This window comes from Cavia porcellus, unplaced genomic scaffold, assembly GCF_034190915.1.
Source record: "Cavia porcellus strain 051 isolate PalLab524CR breed Dunkin Hartley unplaced genomic scaffold, mCavPor4.1 scaffold_9, whole genome shotgun sequence".
Classification (NCBI taxonomy): Eukaryota; Metazoa; Chordata; class Mammalia; order Rodentia; family Caviidae; genus Cavia; species Cavia porcellus.
This window is the reverse complement of record NW_026947492.1, coordinates 56635122-56646753: the sequence shown is the minus strand read 5'-3', so window position 1 is coordinate 56646753 and position 11632 is coordinate 56635122.

Sequence of the window (11632 nt, the reverse complement as noted above, 5' to 3'; positions counted from 1 at the left end):
ACACATACTTTTCATATGAATAAATACAAATGGAAAATAAATACATGAAAAATGTTCAGCATTATTGGCCACTCAATAAATGCAAATTAAAACAACACTTACATTCCATCTCATCCCAAGAAGAATGGCCAAGGTCAATAAATCCACCAACAACAAATCCTGGAGGGGTAATGGGGAAAAAGGGACACTGCTCCACTGATACTAGGAGTGTAGAGTGATGTAGCCACTATGGAAATCAGTGTAGAGATTTCTCAAAAAGCTGGGATTAGATATTACATTTGACCCAGCTATCCCACTTCTGGGCATTTTCTCAGAAAAATTGAAAATATCATACCACAGTGATATATGTGCACCCATGTTTATAGCAGCACAATTTATAATAGCCAAATCTTGGAAACAGCCCAAGTGCCCATCAATCAGGGAATGGATAAAAAATTGATGTGGTATTTTTATACAATGGAGAACTACTCAGCTATAAAGTAGTTGCATGGGGACTTTTATAAGTAAATGGAAGTGACTTGTGACCATACTCATAAGTGAAATAAATCAAACTTATGTGTATAAATACCATTTGTCTGTCTAATATAAGAACCTGAAAAAATATATATGTTCCAAAATCTACAATAAATGCTGTGTAAGGGTAAGAAACTGTTCAAATAGGAAATGTATTTGGAATAAGGGAAAGGAGGAAAGAGGGAAGAAAAAAGGAAAAAGTCATAAAATGTTTTTATGTGTGTGTGTGTGTGTGTGTGTGTGTGTGTGTGTGTGTGTGTGTATGATAGCTAAAATGACTATACTACTAATTGAATTAGTTGTTGGAGAAGAACATTTAATACTCATATGGTTGTATCAATTTTACATGTCTATATCTGTTAATATAAGTCACACTCTTGTAGGTAACAATATGCAGTATAACAACCATTGTCAAATTCCTATCTTGTTTTGTAAACCTATACTGTTATTGTATTTGGTTTCTTGTTGTTGTTTGTCTGTATAGCTTTTTGTTTTGCTTTTCAGTGTCTTTTTAATTTTAAGTTTTATAAAAATGTGTTAAGAAAGAATAATGAAAGCTGCAACAAAAAAAAACCCAATCATTTATGAAGCAAATCCATTTCATAATGTAGTCAGAGGTTTTGAGGTGAACAATTACAATCAGGTCACAGAATTTACAGTATTATTTTATGGTGATCACCCAGAGTTAAACATAAGAAAGTGCAGGAAATCTATCCAGAACACTAAAGACACAGAATATTCAGCCAAGGGCCTAGATCCCACAGCAATGTCCTGAATGAGTCCAGATGAAAACCTAGAGCCCCAAACAATGCCTTCTACGAGGCCAGCTGGAGGTCTAGAGCTCATGAGAAGGAGTCACACCAGTCTGCTTTACAGATCTGCACTGGGAAGGCTCAAAGGTCAGTGGTGGAAGCTAGAAAGTCTGTATTAGTGAGGTGAAGGAGCTGTGCTGGTAGGTTGACAGTTCTACACTGGAGCCAAGAAGTTACACTCAAAGTAAGAACCAGGGCAGCCCTGAAAAGCACCACAGCCGTCCTCAGGACACAGAAGTCCCAGGCTCCTCTGACAATAAGAACAGTAGAGTACACGCCAGAAAGCCAGCATAACAAGTTTCTCCTGGAGATTAAATGGCACTCGTCTTCCCCTACAGAGTCAAGAAGCCATGCTCAATGTAAGGACCAGAGCTCCCCCAAAGCAAACCACAGCCACTTTCACCAGCAAGGTCCCAAGTTCCTCCAATGGTCAAACTCACATTGGGGAAGCTAGTCACAATGAGCTCCTCCAGAAGAACCAATGGCTCAAAACTTTTCTCCTCCAGGAGAACCAGTTGCTCAAAACCAATGGCAACACTTAGAGAAACCCACAATGCCCATCTCTTCTTCTCCATGTTTTTATTTGTGCAGACAACTTCCCACAGGTGGAACATCTCCATTCAACACATGCTGATTTAATTCAGCTGGTGTTAAACTGACCAACAATTTTTAATCCATAACACATAATAACCTCTGAAGGAACTTTGAAAGACAGAGGGGAATGGAATGATACATTTAAGGTACTGAGTGTTCACTTAAGTTACTATATAAGCAAATCATTCTTTCCAAATTGGAGGAGAACTGAAGACTTTCCAAGATAAACACAGGGAAATCATGACCATTAAGACAGCACTGCAGAAGATACTTAAAGTAATCCTATAGATGGAAGAGAATGACTTGAAAATCAAGATTAATAAAGGTCTAATATTAGAAAAACAATGAAATGACAGGAATTAATACATATCTTTTTAAAAAATAAAATAATAGAGTTAGGAATGTAGCTCAATGGTATAGCACCCTTGAGTTTAATCTCCAGTACACTACACCCAAAACCTTACTGCATCCTAGTAGTATGTCTAAATTTTATTTTCCAAATTTTTGAACTAATGCATAGGATTTCAGTTAATATTTATAGATGTTTATTTAGGGCCTTTGCTTATTGTTCTTAGTTTTAGTTGTATTTCTAATGAATACAGCACTGTATCTTCTTTATCAATGAGCATGGGTTGTTTGTATGTAAAGGATGAATTACTTGATTTCTAATAATATCTTTTCTTTTAAATTCTTCATTGTTTTAGATTAGAACAATAGTGTAACACTGAAGAGAAATGATGAAATAGGTTTCTTTGGTTTTCTTTCTTGATATACTGGTGAAAACATTTTATCTTTTACCATTGCCCATGCTTATTACTATAAGTTTATGCTATGGTTTGAGTTTGACCCCTGAAAAATGTAAGGGCTAAAGCAGGGCATGGTTTTACATGCATATAATCCCAGTGCTCTGAGAGGCTGAAGCAGGAGAATCACGAGTTCAAATACCACCTATGCAACTTAGCAACATCTTCCCTCAAAATAAAAAATAAGATAAAAGGGTAGGTGATATACTCTGGTATGAAAACCCTAGGTTGACTCCCTAAGACCAAAAAAGTAGCTTTTGAAATTTAATGGCTTGTGTGAAGGTTTAAAGAGGTGAGACGTGTAGCTTTCAAAAGGTGGGTAGGCTGTAAGGACCTCTCACTCATGGATGAGGTTAAGAATGTTATTTCCTTTTTAATTCAGTGAATTAAATCTCAAGCTAAGAACTGAATACATAGGGAACATGACCAGTAATCCCTAAAAACCAGCGTCTCCACATGAGAATGGACAAGCAAAAGTGTGCCTGTGACATGTTGGGAAAAGGCCCTCAAAGGAACTTCCAGGAATTTGTAACTACACAGTAGAGGCATTATAAGGTATGCTTTGAATTCAGACCAATTTAAATTTAGGTTCAAAATGAAAGAATTGCTATTATCTATATGATAATACCCACCTGATCCTTAACGTTTATGTGTCCAGGGAACTAAGAGAAAAGTTTTGAGCACAGCTCTCTGGAGACAGCAGTGATCCAGCAGAAAGCAAGAGAAAATTAATAGACAATTGAAATGTTCCACTGAGAATTTCATGGTGCTGTCCTGCCCAGTGGGATCTTGTCACTTTTCTACAAATACTGAATGCACAGGCCTGTGGAGCAATGAGTTAATGACATCTTTTACTTAAGATTGCGCAAGTTCTTTTCAGGTGCGCTGAACCCCAAACTCCCATATCCCTGTAGGTAAGTGTCACCTTATTCGGTGGGTGGCAGGGACTTAGCAGGCTAGGAGGGAAGACCAGTGAAGTATCTGAGTGAAGATTTTGGTTTACTTAGATGAGCTGTCTACAGAAATCATACAGCCCAGAGGATAGTTCATTCTTGTAATACAAGGATAAATTATCCTGTTACTGCATTTAGTGTTTTAATGACTCATAAAATTAGTGGGTCTTTATATGAAACAGTAAACTGGTGAGTTTCAGGTTTTCATTCATTTTTCAGAATTAAATGCTTTATTTAATTGGTAAATCAGTTCTCAAGGAAGATATCTTGTCATTTTACACTGAAACTTTTAAAATTTGTGTTTATACATCTGATGAAAGTGAGTAACATTGACTATGGGTCTTCATTAAATGTACTGAGTTTTCACTAAAATTACAGTCCTTTTTCCAATTCAATTGAAATATTTTTTAAAAATGACCTCTGGGCAGAGGAGGAGCTGGGCGGATCCGGAGTCCCTGCAGAAGCCCGTTCCTTTGTCTGAAGGACTGAATACTTCTGCAAGCAGGGAGGCATCGCAGCTTCCTGAGGCACCTCAGCCTGTGGTGAGTGCCCAGCACAGTCTGCCCAAATCTCAGACTGTTCCGGACCCCCCAGGCTTCTGGGTGCAGAGAAATGGAACAGGGGGTTACAGGCCACTACAGCTGCCTCCCCATCCCCCCCGGCTACACTTGGAAGTCTGCTGAGCTCCTGACAGATGGGCGGGCCTACACTAACCCCCGAGCCCAGCCGCACCTAGCCATCTCCTGCAGAGGAGGAGCTGGGCGGATCCGGAGTCCCTGCAGAAGCCCGTTCCTTTGTCTGAAGGACTGAATACTTCTGCAAGCAGGGAGGCATCGCAGCTTCCTGAGGCACCTCAGCCTGTGGTGAGTGCCCAGCACAGTCTGCCCAAATCTCAGACTGTTCCGGACCCCCCAGGCTTCTGGGTGCAGTGAAGTGGAGCAGTGGGTTAGAGGCCACTACAGCTGCCTCCCCATCCCCCCCCCCGGCTACACTTGGAAGTCTGCTGAGCTCCTGACAGATGGGCGGGCCTACACTAACCCCCGAGCCCAGCCACGCCTAGCCATCTGCCTGCAGAGGAGGAGCTGGGCGGATCTGGAGTGCCTGCAGAAGTCCCTTCCTTTGCCTAGAGGACTGTGGATATCTCTGCAAGCAGGGAGGGATCACAGGATCCTGAGGCACTGTGGCCTGTGGAGAGCACCCTAACCCGGCTGCAATTGAAGAGCTGTGGATCTTCCAAGGGGCAGGTGGGCGCACAGTGTCCCTGAGGCCCAGCTTGTCTGGAACTGCAGAGTTCTGAGCAGGCAGAGGAGGGACACTGGTTCTGCAGGCCCAATGGCTTGGGGTAGTGCGGTGTCAGAGGCTCAGTAGCTCCAAACATAGAAGGGAATTTTCAACAGATCCTGAGGAAGCTTTCAAATAACACTTGAAACACAGAAATATACAAAATGACAAAACGAAAGACCAAATTACAACCTCAAACCTCCAGCCCATCTCAGGAAACCCTAGGAGCAATGTATATAGAAGAAAATATATCCCATCCACCTCATATATCGGACATAATAGCTACTGAAGTTGACAAACAACTCCAGGAAGCTTTAAAGAAATTCAAACTCGAAATAATCTCCCAGATAAAAGAAGAAATGATAAAAGAAATGAAAGAGATTCTAAATATATCTAAAGAAAACACAGATAAAAAATTGGAGGAACTAAACAAAAAGATAGAATCCCTAGACGAGCAATATAAGAAACAAACAGAATACATAATGCAGATGCACAGAGATATACAGGAAATAAAAAACTCCACTGAAAGTTGTAAAAACCGCCTTAATGAAAGTGAAGATAGAATTTCAGACCTTGAAGACAGGATTGCAGCTAGTGAACAGGAAAGGAAAGATCTTTTGAAAATAACAAGGAATCAGGAAACAACAATTCAACAACTGCAAGACGATGCAAAGAAGAATAACATAAGAATGATAGGGATTAATGAAAGAGAGGGAGACAACATAAAGGATGTCAAGCGGATATTTAGAGAAGTAATAGCTGAAAATTTCCCAAGCATGAGATCAGAAACTGACATCAAGATCAGTGAAGCATATAGAACTCCAAACACTCATAACCAAAATAAAACTACACCCAGACATATAATAATCACCATCCCAGAAATCCAACACAAGAATAGATTACTAAAAGCTGTCAGAGAGAAAAGACAGATCACTTATAAAGGAAAACCTATCAGAATCACAGCAGACTTCTCAGCACAAACGATAAAGTCAAGAAGAGCATGGAGTGAAATATTCCAGATCCTAAAGCAAAATGATTTCCAACCAAGACTGATATATCCTGCAAAACTATCATTCAAAATAGATGGTGCAATACGATACTTCCATGACAAAGAACAGCTGAAGAACTTCATGAACACCAAACCGACCCTGCAAAAAATATTGAAAGACAGTTTAGATACACAAAGGAAAAAACCACTAAGCAAAGCAAATAATTAAACAGAACAGAAAGATAAAGATGCAACAGCAGAGAGATAACATTCCTACAATTAACCAGCATTTAACAGTAATAACCATTAATGTAAATGGTCTCAATGCACCAATCAAAATAAACAGACTAGCAGAATGGATCAAGAAACAAAATCCAACCATATGCTGTTTACAGGAAACCCATCTAACCCAGAAGGATACTCACAGACTGAAAGTCAAAGGATGGAAAACAATTCTTCATGCAGCAGGAATCCAGAAAAAGGCAGGAGTAGCCATTCTGTTTGCAGACAACGTGAACTTTAAACCAACAATGACCATAAAGGACAAAGAAGGTCACTACATACTTGTAAGGGGAAAACTCCAAGAGGAAGAGATAACTATCTTAAATATATACGCACCAAACTCCAGAGCACCAAGTTATATAAAACAATTATTAACAGAAATGAAAACTCAAATTATCAGTAACACAATTGTAACAGGAGACCTTAATACGCCATTGACACCAAGGGACAGATCAACCAGACAGAAAATGAGCAAAGAAATAACAGAACTGAATCATACCTGTGAACAAATGGGTTTGATAGACATATACAGGATGTTCCACCCAACAACATCTGAATACACATTCTTCTCAGCAGTACATGGATCATTTTCTAAAATAGACCATATATTAGCTCACAGAACATATTTAAACAAGTGCAAAAGAGCTGAAATCATCCCTTGCATGTTATCGGATCATAGCGCTCTGAAATTAGAAATTAATGATAAAAGATACTGCAAAAATCCCACAAACACATGGAAACTGAATAACACACTCTTGAGTAATCAGTGGGTCACAGAGGAAATTAAAGAAGAAATCAAACAATACCTAAAAGAAAATGAAAATACAGATACAACTTACCGGAACCTGTGGGATGCAATGAAAGCCGTCCTGAGAGGAAAATTTATTGCACTGAGTTCCCACATCAGGAAAACAGAACGAATACAAATAAATAACTTGATGCTACACCTCAAACAGCTAGAAAAAGAAGAGCAAGTCAAGCCCAAAGCCAAAAGAAGAGAGGAAATTATAAAAATCAGAGCAGAAATCAATGCAATAGAGACTAAGAAAACAATCCAAAGAATCAACAAATCAAAGAGTTGGTTCTTTGAAAGAATAAATAAAATCGATAAGCCCCTAGCCAACCTTATTAAAAAAAGGGAAGAAAAAGCTCAAATTCATGCAATAAGAAATGAAAAAGGAGAAATCACTACAGACCCAATAGAAATACAGAAGATCATCAACACCTACTTCGAAAACCTCTACTCTCAAAAGTTTGATAACACAGAAGAAATAGACAGATTCTTAGAAGCATATGAAGTGCCAAAGCTAGATCAAGAGGATGTAAAACTGTTGAATAACCCAATCTCTGTTACTGAAATTGAAAATGTAATTAAGTCCTTACCCACCAAGAAGAGCCCAGGCCCAGATGGATTCACTGCAGAATTCTACAAGAAATACAAAGAAGACCTAATGCCGACACTCCTCAAACTGTTCAATGAAATTGAAAGGGAAGCAATCCTTCCTAAGTCGTTCCTGGAAGCAAATATTACTCTAGTACCAAAACCTGAGAAACACCCAACTAAAAAAGAGAACTATAGACCGATCTCCCTAATGAACACAGATGCAAAAATCCTCAATAAAATATTGGCAAATAGGATCCAGCAAATCATCAAGAAGATTATACACCATGACCAAGTGGGATTCATCCCAGGAATGCAAGGATGGTTCAACATACGCAAATCAATAAATGTAATCCACCATATCAATAAAGCCAAAAATAAGAATCACATGATCATTTCTATAGATGCAGAAAAAGCCTTCGATAAGGTCCAACATTTATTCATGATAAAAACTCTACAGAAAATTGGAATAGATGGTCTTTACCTCAATATAATAAAGGCCATTTATGACAAACCAACAGCCAGCATCATTCTAAATGGCCAAAAATTGAAAGCCTTTACTTTAAAATCAGGCACAAGACAAGGATGTCCTTTATCACCACTCCTATTTAATATAGTACTGGAAGTACTAGCCAGAGCAATTAGGCAAGAAAGAGAAATAAAAGGGGTAAAGATAGGAAAAGAAGAAGTTAAGTTATCATTGTTTGCAGATGACATGATACTCTACATAGAAGACCCCCTAAACTCCATTGAAATACTCTTAGATACAATAAATAAATTCAGTAATGTGGCTGGATACAAAATCAATACTCAGAAATCAATAGCATTCCTATACATGAACAACAAAATTACAGAGAGGGAAATAAGAGAAACTGGACTATTCACATTAGCAAGCAAAAAAATGAAATATTTAGGAATTACTCTTACGAAAGAAGTGAAAGACTTATACAGTGAAAACTATAATACACTGAAAAAGGAAATTGAAGATGATCTCAGAAAATGGAAAGACATCCCTTGCTCATGGATAGGAAGAACAAACATTGTGAAGATGGCCATTCTCCCAAAACTCTTATACAGATTCAATGCAATCCCAATAGAAATACCATCAACATACCTTATAGATCTAGAGAAATCACTCCTAAATTTCATCTGGAACCAGAAGAGACCTAGAATCGCAAAGGCAATTCTAAGCAGCAAAGGCAAAGCAGGAGGCATCACAATCCCTGACTTGAAATTATACTACAAAGCAACAGTAGTAAAATCAACATGGTATTGGAATCAAAACAGAGGCGAAGATCAATGGAATAGATTAGAAGATACAACCACAACTACAAACACACTCAACCACCTTATCTTTGATAAAGGAGCCAAGCAGGTTCACTGGAAGAACGACAGTCTCTTTAATAAATGGTGCTGGAAAAACTGGCTCTCCATTTGCCGAAAACTAAAGCTAGACTCATGTCTATCACCATGTACTAAATTAAAATCTAAATGGGTCAAAGATCTGAATATTAAAACAGAAACACTAAATCTATTGGAAGACAAAGTGGGTAGAAACCTTGGAGACATAGGAGTAGGTAGAGAATTCATGAACAGGACTCAAACCGCACGGGAAACACTTCCCAGAATCAATAACTGGGACCACATCTTATTAAAAAGTTTCTGCATGTCAAAAGAAATCTCCAGCATAGTGAAAAGAAAACCCACAAACTGGGAAAAGATTTTAGTGAACTCTCTCTCAGACAAGGGACTCTTGTCTAAAACATATAAAGAATTAAAAAAACTCAGACCTCCAAAATTCAAAGATCCAATCCAAAAATGGGCATCTGAGATGAATACGCAATTCTCAGATGAAGAAATGCAAATGGCAAATAAATATATGAAAACATGCTCATCATCATTGGTCATCAGAGAAATGCAAATTAAAACCACACTGAGATTCCATCTCACTCCTGAAAGAATGGCCAGGATCAAGAAAACCAACAACAACAAATGCTGGAGAGGATGTGGGGAAAAAGGAACTCTCCTGCACTGTTGGTGGGAGTGTAGACTGGTACAGCCTTTGTGGAGGTCTGTCTGGAGGTTTCTCAAAAAGTTGGGATTGGAAATCCCATTTATTCCAGCTATTCCACTTCTAGGCATATTCCCAGAAGAACTGAAAGCATCATACCACAGTGATTTATGTGCACCTATGTTTATAGCAGCACAATTTGTAATCGCCAGATCTTGGAAACAACCCAAGTGTCCATCAACTGAGGAATGGATAAAAAAGTTGTGGTATTTCTATACAATGGAATATTATTCAGCTATAAAGAAGGATCACATTGAGATATTTATCAATAAATGGGCGCAGCTTGAGACCATACTCATAAGTGAAATAAATCAATCTCGCATGTGTGAATACCGAATAGTTTCCCTAATGTAAGTAATGATTCAAATATATGAAAATATGTGGCAATCATGATTCCCCATTATGTGGCCTTGAAGCCTTATAAAATTTTCACTTATTAATTAGAAAGGCTTTATTCCGGGCTTCTTGATATGGAAATATTTGAAGCTATAGTGTATGAAGTTTTATCCAAATATCTCAAGGAAAAAGACAGACACTATGGTAACTATTATTCTTTAAAAAAATTATTTAGTTATTTCTTATGTTTATTTTAATTAAGGGAAAAATTTAAAAAATTAGGATATATAATAGTAACTCTTTTCGATTTCCTATTAACTTGTTTTGAAGTCCTGTAATGCTCCCACGATCTTGTTTTGACTGATTAGACTCTGTTCCATTCTGTGGGATAGTATCAGGTCCGAGGGTATAGGCAACTACTTTGAAGGCAGTAAGATTCACTAAGATGCCCAGTCTGGTTTGACTATTGTCTCCTTTGGAAGTCCTGTAATGTTTACAATGTCTAAGTTTTATTGGTCTTGTTCTCTACTGTTTTGTCCAACTTTATAATATCTAATGAGATAGACAAATCTTTTTAAGGAAACAAGAGACAACGTTGATAACTATTGTTAATAACCGTATACTCTGTTCTACATCATGTGCTAAGTCTATCCTTGGTTTTCACTGACAGCTTTGTTCTGCCATATTTGACTTTATTCTCCCCCCCCCCAAAAAGTAATAAGAACTAAGGAGTAATAAAATCTAAAATGTGTAAATTTTGTTGTAAAAAGAGAGGAAGGGGAAAAAAGAGCTCTAACGGATATAACAGCAAGTGTGTATAGGGATGTTGAATAGCTGACTATATTAATGTTTTTGGATCATTGAACACAGCTGTTTGTAGTCTCTCTGTTTGAATGTCTACTTTGTATTCTTTGATACTGTGATTTGAGCAACTATTTCCAAGATGATAATATGTAATCTATTAACAGGTGATTTCTTACTGTTATGCTTTTTTTGTAGTTCTGTATTATATGTAACCTTACACTGCTTTGTTTTGTTTTGTGTTTTTCTCTTTTTCCTCTTAAATAAAAAAAAAAATGACCTCTGCATTTTTTTAAAAATGACCTCTATTTTTATGTAGTTCAAATTATTTAATCTGAAATGAGATTCTTTGTTCAAAGCATCTGCTTATAAAAAGATTAAGCTTGGGGCTAGGGATTTAGCTCAGCGACATAAGCACCTGCCTTACAAGCAGGTGGTCATGAGTTTGATCCCCCATACCGATAAAAAGAGAAAAAAAAACAGTAAAAAAAAAAGATTAAGCTTACTACTGCCAAAAAGGTACTAACATTTTCTCATGCAGACCTTTCTCCGGCTACTTCAATTCTAGAAATTTCAAATTAATGATGTCAGCACATAATCATGTATTCTATCTTTTAGGATAATGAAACAGGCTATAATAACATTAAAAATAAAGAAAAAATGGAGATAATGGAAATTTCTCTTGCCTTCCTAGAAATATTTTAATACAATCTATACCAAGTTATTGAAGAAAAAAAGACTCAATACTGATTCTTTTTCTGCATGTGTCTTCACTTTTAAAATATATTTTCTGGTTCCATTGATGATGGGTACATTA